The following is a 9807-nucleotide window of genomic DNA, read 5'->3' as shown; positions in this document are numbered from 1 at the left end:
CACAGCAAAGTAATATGTTTTATGAATGTTAATATGAAAATGCTCAAAAAATACAAGTGTTTGAAACCAAGAGTATACACCATAAGACAATGTTTAGGGATTTAGTTTAGGATTGCAAAGGTTTTTCCAGGCAATAAAATCAGTCAATGTAAAACACAAAAATAGAATGAAGGGAAAAAAATTGCAACAGATTAAAAAAATGAATTATATAAAAATTATACACTATTATGATAAAAATAGTCAATAAGCTAGAACTAGAAAGCAAGTTCTTTAAAATAATACAAGACATTTAATATACCCAAGGCAAATTTTTAAATAATATTTCTGATTTTATTTTGTATTTTTATTGAAATATAGTTGATATACAATCTTATATTGCTTTCAAGTGTAAAACACACTCATTTAGTAGTTACCCATATTATTAAATCCTCACACCAACTAGTGAATTTACTGTTTTTCAACATAGGAAGATGTGACAGAATCAATGGCTATATTCTTCATGCTGTACTACCAACCCTGTGATCAGCTTTTGATCAAGAATGTTTGTGCCCTTCAGCCCCCTCACCTCCCCCACCCACCCATCCAAATCCTTCCACACACAGTAACCACCAGTCATTTATCAATGTCTGTGAATCTACTGCTATTTTGTTCCTTTTTTGTTGTGTTTTTAGATTCCACAAATAAGTGAAATCAGAAGGTATTTGCCTTTCTCTACTTAGTATATTTCACATAGCATAATTACCTCTAGATTCATTAATGTTGTCTCAAATGGCAGAAATTCTCTCTTTCTTGGCTAAATAATATTCCATGGTGTATATGTACTGCTCTTCTTTATCCATTCATCTGCTATTGACACTTTGGTTGCTTCCATATTTTGGCTATTGTAAATAATGCAGTGATAAACATAGGGGTGCATATATCTTTTTGAAATAAAGATTGTTTTCTTCCTGTAAATTCCTAGAAGTGGAGTTACTGGGTTATATGGTATTTCTATTTTTAATTTTATGAGGAACTTACATACTGCTTTCCACAGTGGCTGCACCAATTTACATTCTCACCAGTGTCATAAGAGGGTGTGCTTTTCTCCACATGCTCACAAATGTCTGTTATTTCTTGTATTTTAGATAGCAGTCACTCTACCTGGTGTGAGGAGATATCTCATTGTGGTTTTCATTTGCATTTTTCTGATAATTAGCAATGTTGAGCATCTTTTATGTGTCTGTTGTCAATTTGTATTTCTTCTTTGGAGAAATGTATTCAGATCCTCTGCCCATTTTGTAATTGCTTTATTTTTTTTAGGTGTTGAATTATATGCATTCTTTATATATTTTGGAAGATAACCCCTATTGGGTAAATCATTTATGAATATATTCTGCCATAATGCAGGTTATTTTATTGTTCTGTTGATGGTGTCCTTTGCTGTACAGAAGATTTTCAGTGTGCTGCAGTCCACTTGTTCCTTTCTGATTTTACTTCCTTTGCCCAGGGAGATATGTCCAGAAAGAGAATGTGCATGCTTATGTTGTCTTTTAAGAGTTTGTTGGTTTCATCTCTCACATTTAGGTTTTTAATAAAATTTAAGTTTACCTTTGTGTGTGGTGTTAGACAGTAAACCCAGTTTCATTTTCATACAATGTAGCCCTCCAATTTTCCAAAGCCAAGTTATTTCAGAGACTGTCTTTTCTAATACATTCATGGGTGGTTTATCATATACTGATTGAACACATATTCATGGGTTTATATATGGGCTCTCTATTCTGTTCCATTCATCTATGGGTCTGTGCTAGTACAAAATTGTTTTGATTACTGTGACTTTGTAGTAGAGCTTGAAGTTGGGGAGCATAATCCTCCTAGCTTTGTTCTTCTTTCTCAGGATTGCTTTGGCTCTTGGGGTCTATTCTGGTTCCATATGAATTTTAGGTTTATTTGCTATAGTTCACTGAAAAATTCCATTAGTATTTTGATAGGGATTGCATTGAATCTGTAAATGCATTGGATAGAATGGCCATTCTGACAATATTTACTTCTTTCTATGCATAAGCATTCAATAGATTTCCATTAGCTTGTGTCTTCTCTAATTTATCTCATGAGTGTTTTATATTTGCCATATTATAGGTCTTTTACCTCCTTGGTTAGGTTTATTCCAAAGTATTTTATTCTTTTTTATGTAATTGTAAATGGAATTGTTTTCTTGATTTCTTTTTCTGCTACTTCATTCTTAGTATATAGGACTAGAACAGATTTCTGCATATTAATTTTGTATCCTGTAACTTTGATGAATGCAGGTATTAGTTCTAATATTATTTTGGAGGAGTCTTTAGAGTTTTCTTTTTTTTTTTTTTTTTTTTTTTTTAGATTATTTTTTATTGAAGGGTAGTTAACACACAGTATTACATTACATTAGTTTCAGGTGTACAACACAGTGATTCAACATTTATATACATGATAATTCTAAGTACCAGCTATCACCATACCAAGTTGTTACAATATTTTGACTATATTCCTTATGCTATACATTACATCCCGGTTGCTTATTTATTTTACAATTGGAAGTGTGTACTTTTTCTTGGTTGTTGTTGTTAGGGCATCTCTCATTTTTATTGATCAAATGGTTGTTAACAACAATAAAATTCTGTATAGGGGAGTCAATGCTCAATGCACAATCATTAATCCACCCCAAGCCTAATTTTCGTCAGTCTCCAATCTTCTGAAGCATAACGAACAAGTTCTTACATGGAGAACAAATTCTTACATAGTGAATAAGTTACATGGTGAACAGTACAAGGGCAGTCATCACAGAAACTTTTGGTTTTGCTCATGCATTATGAACTATAAACAGTCAGTTCAAATATGAATACACATTTGATTTTTATACTTGATTTATATGTGGATACCACATTTCTCTCTTTATTATTTTTAATAAGATGCTGAAGTGGTAGGTAGATACAACATAAAGGTAGAAAACATAGTTTAGTGTTGTAAGAGAGCAAATGTATATGATCAGGTGTGTGCCTGTAGACTATGTGTTAATCCAAGCTAGACAAGGGCAATAAAACATCCACATATGCAGAAGATTTCTCTCAGAACAGGGGGGGTGAGGTTCTAAGCCTCACCTCTGTTGATCCCCAATTTCTCACCTGATGACCCCCCAGCGACTGTGCCTGTCTTAGGTTGTTCCTCCCTTGAGGAATCTTACCCGTCTCTGGCTAACCAGTCATCTTCCGGGGCCACACAGGGAAATGTTAAGTTGGTAAGTGAGAGAGAAGCCTTATTGTTTGAAATGGTTAGCTTTTTATTTCTTTGCATATTTATGCCCTGTGGCTTCTATGCCCAGCATTTGTCTTGAGGTATCTTTACCACTTGGAGGAGTTATGATACTCGGTAAATTTGATATGAGGCACGAATTCTATTTAAGAATTCGTTGTAATTAGGAAGGAAGAAGAAAAGCTATAGAAGTAGCAGGCGGGAGAAAACATGGGAAGATTGATTATTTCTTTGACATATCTTCTTGTAGAGTAACTTCAGCATGTATATATTTTAAGCTACTACTTAAATTGCGCACACACATTAACATAATAGGAGTATAGTTACATAACCAAAGCATACCTGTAATTACCAGCCATCTCCAGTGAAACCAAGAAAACCAGTTAGGCACCCTAGGCATTTGTGAAAACTTATCAATGATATGATGGTTATTATCTAACTGAATTTGAATAGTTTGAGAAAAATCAGACAAATTAAAACAACCCATTCCTGGGCACTGTTCACATCCCATATGTTCTTTTAACAGTAAATAGTCTGTAGTTGTAAGATTTTGGAGCGCTACAATTTGCACTTCTCCTAATTCTTGGTTGAGTTCCAACAGTATAGATCCAGTCAAATTTGTTGTTTTACTGTATGCACAGGCCAGCTTAGATATCTCCTTCATTCCCATGGCAAGTCCAGGAGCTGGTGGGATGAGTGCATCTACAGCTGTAGCAGTGCGTGGATCTTTGTTGGGGTTTTTTGATGATCATCTTCTGGCATGAGTCTTCCCGAGAGTGCTGATGTTGGAAGTTCTCTTTCATATCGTTTCTTAGTTCATTTTCGGGGTAGCCAAATTAGGCTTTGATCCTCTGTATAAACACAAACAGACCCTTTGCCTACACTTTTATATGTCCTTTATATTATTGTGTAGAACTCATTAGAGGTCACCACATAGGAACTGCATTTTTTTTTTTTAATCATTAATCTACACTTACATGACGAATACTTACGAATACTTTGTTTACTAGGCTCTCCCCTATACCAGGTCCCCCCTATATACTCCTTTACAGTCACTGTCCATCAGCGTAGCAACCTGTTGTAGAATCACTACTTGTCTTCTCTGTGTTGTACAGCCCTCCCCTTTCTCCCACCCCGCTATGGATGCTAATCTTAATACCCCCCTACTTCTCCCCCCCTTATCCCTCCCTACCCACCCATCCTCCCCAGTCCCTTTCCCTTTGGTACCTGTTAGTCCATTCTTGAGTTCTGTGATTCTGCTGCTGTTTTGTTCCTTCAGTTTTTCCTTTGTTCTTATATTCCACAGATGAGTGAAATCATTTGGTATTTCTCTTTCTCTGCTTGGCTTGTTTCACTGAGCAAAATACCCTCCAGTTCCATCCATGTTGCTGCAAATGGTTGGATTTGCCCTTTTCTTATGGCTGAGTAGTATTCCATTGTGTATATGTACCACATCTTCTTTATCCATTCATCTATCGATGGACATTTAGGTTGCTTCCAATTCTTGGCTATTGTAAATAGTGCTGCGATAAACATAGGGGTGCACTGATCTTTCTCATACTTGATTGCTGCATTCTTAGGGTAAATTCCTAGGAGTGCAATTCCTGGGTCAAATGGTAAGTCTGTTTTGAGCATTTTGATGTACCTCCATACTGCTTTCCACAATGGTTGAACAAGTTTACATTCCCACCAGCAGTGTAGGAGGGTTCCCCTTTCTCCACAGCCTCGCCAACATTTGTTGTTGTTTGTCTTTTGGATGGCAGCCATCCTTACTGGTGTGAGGTGATACCTCATTTAGAGTTTTCTATATGTAGTATCATGTCTTCTGCAAATAGTGACAGTTTTACTTCTTCCTTAGCAATCTGGATGCCTTTTAGTTCTTTGTGTTGTATGATTGCCATGGCTAGGACCTCCAGTACTATGTTGGGTAAAAGTGGTGAGAATGGGATCCCTGTCTTGCTCCTGATCTTAGAGGAAAAGACTTCAGCATTTTAACTTTGAGTATGATGCTATCTGTGGGTTTGTATATAAGGCAACCTTTATTATTTTAACATACATTCCCTTAATACCCATTTTGTTGAGTTTTTTCATGAATGGATGTTGAATTTTCTCATATGCCTTTATCTTTCTTTTTGTTAATGTTCTGTATCATAGTAATTGATTTACAAATATCATACAATTCTTGCATCCCTGGAATGAATTCCATTTGGTCATGGTGGATGATCCTTTTGATGTGTTTTTGAATTTGCTTTGCTCATATTTTGTTGATTTTTTTTTTATCCAATGTTCATTTGGGATATTGATCTATACTTCTCCTTTTTTTAGTGTATTTTTCTGGTTTTGGTAATAGAGTGATGCTGGCCTGACAGAATGAGTTTGGAAGTATTCTCTCCTCTCCTACTTTTTGGAATACTTTAAGAATAGTGGGCATTTTTTTCTTTAAATGTTTGATGGAATTCAGTTTGGTAGCCATAAGTTCCTGGAATTTTGTTTGTTGGGATTTATTTGATTATTCATTCAATTTTGTTTATTGGTAGTTATTTTGATCAGAGTTTCTCTTTCTTCCTGGGACAGTCTTCAGAAGGTTATTGTTTTATAGGAATTTGTTCATTTCTTCTGGGTTCTCCATTTTATTGGCATATATTTTTTCATAGAATTCTGTAGTTCTTTGTATTTCTGCATTCAGTTTGCTATTTTTTGTTTCTGATTTTGTTTATTTGTGTTTTCTCTTTTTTATTGTTGTGTCTGGCTAGGGTTTTCTATATTTTGTTTATGTTTTCAAAGAATCAGTTCTTTGTTTCACTGCTTTTTTTCTGTTGTTTTATTATTCTATACTCAATTTGTTTCTTCTCTGATATGCCCCTCCTTCTAACTTTGGGCATCATTTCTTCCTGTTTTTTTTTTTTTTAGTTTATGTTGTTGTGAGTTTAGACTGTTTATTTGGGATTGTTCTTTATTTTTGAGGCAGGCCTCTACTACTAAGTACTTTCCTTTTAGAACCATTGAGGCAGCATCCCACAAAATTTCCCACAGTTATATTTTCATAAACTATCACCAATTTATCTGAATTAAACAAAGAAATAATCAAATTTGTTTTATAGTAACATTTATTAAAAACAGAAGACAAAAACACATGCAAACAGCCACATTCAATATGAATAAATGTAATTATTGTATTGGAACGGGAATTTCTTGTGTGTTTTGCCTATGTGGTACCTCAAATCATGAGGGTTACAGTTGATCCTTAATGAACATGGGTTTAAACTCCAATGGTGTTACTACGAGGGGAAAGTCTTGAGGCAAAATATCTTTGAAACTGAAATCAGTCAAAGCGAGAAATAAAGTGGGAGAAACCCATTTATTACTAATAAGCAGTCATCTACTCTGCTTGCCAGTGTCTCTTGTGGCCTGGCTGCTGAGGAAGGGTGTCCCACCCAACCTCTCTGATCCAGATATTCCTCACTCCACCTTGTAATTACCTACTGATAGGGAGATGGACTACTTCTTTCCACCCCTTGGAAACACCTTTTGGTATGGAGATGCACTACTATGACCAGGTGAGATATTCTGGAAATATTGCAGTTTTACCCACAACTTATGTGAAGATTTCTTTTATTAAATAAAATGGAAAACACTTTTGACATTCATATCAATTGGATTTTTTTCTTTTCTCTAGCATACTTTACTGTAAGAATACATATATAACACATACAATACAAAGTCTGTGCTAATTGACTTCACTGTTACTGTCTAAATTGGTAAGTCTTTGGGTCAACAGTAAGATAATAGTTAAGTTTTCAGGGAGTCAAAAGTTATGCATTGATTTTTCAATCAGCACCATTAACTTACATTGTTCACATAATTTTTTCAGTTTTCTGGGGATACAATTCATAGGATATTGTTTAAGGCTGATTGATGCATTTATATATTTTTAAATCATTGCCACCATAACATTCACAAACACCTCCAATCCATTTCATAATTATCCTTATTTCTTTGATGTTTATTAGCTTTGATTATTATTAGCTGCAATCACCATGATGTACATTACATGTGCAGAACTTGTTATAGATGGAAAGTGTGTACCGTTTAAACAATATCTGCCCATTTCCCTTCCCCTGAGCTCTGGTAACCACCACTCTCTTTCTATCAGTTCAGCATTTTTCAATTCCACATATAGCTGATATAGAAAATGTTTGTCTTTCTCTGACTTAGCATAGTGCCCTCATGTTACATCAAAGTTATTGCAAATGGCAGAATTTCCTTCATCTCATAGCTGAGTAATAATACATTATACATGTATTGTTTATCCATTCATCTGCTGATGGACATTTAGGCTGTTTTCTTGTAGTTTCTATTGTGAATATACTGCACTGAATATGGGGGTGTGGATATTCTTTGGGTTCCTCAAGAGTGGGACTGCATGATCATTTAGATCTATTTTAAATTTTTGTAGAAATTCCACACTGTTATCTGTAGTGTCTACTAATTTGAATTCCCACCAACAGCACACAACGGCCCCTTTTCCCCACACCTGGGCCGACACTGGTCACCTCTTATAGCTGTGAGATGGCCCTTCTGACAAGCGTGAGGTGACGGCAGCAGGTGGTCCTGTTTGCATGTCCATCATGGCTAATGATGCCGAGCACCTGTTCATGGATCTGTGGGCTACTATAACTGTGAGGTGACGGCAGCAGGTGGTCCTGTTTGCATGTCCATCATGGCTAATGATGCCGAGCACCTGTTCATGGATCTGTGGGCTACTATAACTGTGGAAAAAAATGTCTATTCAGTGGTTCTGTCTTTTTTGTCCTGAAGTACAATTGATGTACAATCTTGTATTTGTTTCAAACATACAGCACAGTGGTTCCCCAGTTACCACATTGTTATATCCTCACCCCAACTCATGCGGTTACTGTCAACAGAAAGATGTTGTAAGCGGAAGTATTGAAGTCTCCTACTTTTATTATCGCTTGCCTTTCCCCTTCTGATCTGTTAATATTTTCTTTATACGTTTGGGTGCTGTGATGTTGAGGTCATACATATTACCTTGTTATCTGTTATGTCAATCACTTATATTTATTTCATTAGGTTTGGTTTATGGTGAATTACCTTGTTTTTGTTTTGACATATATTCCCTAATGTGTTCATTTTCCCTTCCTCATTGTTTTGCTTTTTGTGCATTAAAAAGAGCCAACTCTCCCTACCTTGAATGCTAGCATTGTTTAGGATAAACTTCACCATTCAGCTTGGCCCAAGATTATAGGTACCTATGAAATTTTGCATATGTCCAAACCATTGTCTCTTTTTTTAAGCAGTTCCCAGGAGATGAGGGTGTGCCAAAGTCTGTCAGTGCTCAGAAGCAGCATAAATACCTATACATCCATTCAGGTTCCAGAAGGTGTGATAGTGGCCAGCTCCATGGGCTCCCTGATGCAGGCTAATTAGAAGCCTGATGGTGGACAGCCACTGGGAAATTCAAGATGTTAGGGGACCACTCTTGCTCCCAATGTGAGATACTATAAGCTAGGTGATTTTTGCTACTCATTCTGTAACTATCTATGGGAATAGCCCGTAGGAGCACTTGTGCATCTGTATAAAACCACCTCCTTGTTCTCTGTGGTCATGGAGTCTCATGAATGCTGAGCACCATCAGCTGGCTAAGATAGGGGATCCAGGATCCAGGATCCAGTCTTTGGCTTGTGGCCATTAACGCTGGTTGGTAGGTGTTGGACAAGTTCATTTCAAGGAGAATATGGAGACCTAATTGCTGGGTGAGCTGGAAGGAAGCTCCCACACAGTGGACCAAGTTCCTGGAGAAATAATTATCTGCCCCATTACTCCCAGGTGCAGTTTAGTTAGAAACTTACAATCATGCATCAGCTTGGAAAGTGTACAGCTAATCCTCATCCAGGGAGAAATTGTTGGCCTTATGTTTTTGCAGCTATTTCTCTGCTGAGATGGAGAATAACTGTACAAGTTGTTCATACTTCTCTTTTATTGCTATCATTAATGTACAATTACATGAACAATATTATGGTTACCAGACTCCCCCTACCATCATGTCCCTACCATATACCCCATTACAGTCACTGCCCATCAGTGTAGTAAGATGCTATAGAATCAGTACTTGTCTTTTCTGTGTTATACTTCCTTCCCCTTGTCCGACCCCCCCCCCCACATCATATGTCACACTTCTCTTTTAAACTGCCTCTTATTTTGATGTGGTCCCAGGGCACTTGCAATTTCAGGACCCACATTCAGCCTCAGGAATTGGTGATTTGGAACCCATTTCCTCAGGTGACAGCCGTAACATTAGAGCACTAGCTGTGTGGACAAGCTCCTTTCCTTGGAAACTTTTTTTTTATCAGCAGAGCATGCCAGCAGGAGGAAGTTTGGAGAAATTTCCACAGGTCTCCCAGGTTCCTAGAGAGCCCAGTAACCTCTACATATGGGCTGTAGAACTGTCTCCCTTGGGGACACTTGGGAAAGCAGCAGTCAAAACCCTTTGAGGGAGAAGCTGGGGGCTGGGCTTTTTACCTC

Source organism: Manis pentadactyla, chromosome 13 (assembly GCF_030020395.1).
Source record: "Manis pentadactyla isolate mManPen7 chromosome 13, mManPen7.hap1, whole genome shotgun sequence".
Classification (NCBI taxonomy): Eukaryota; Metazoa; Chordata; class Mammalia; order Pholidota; family Manidae; genus Manis; species Manis pentadactyla.
This window is presented reverse-complemented; position numbering follows the sequence as displayed.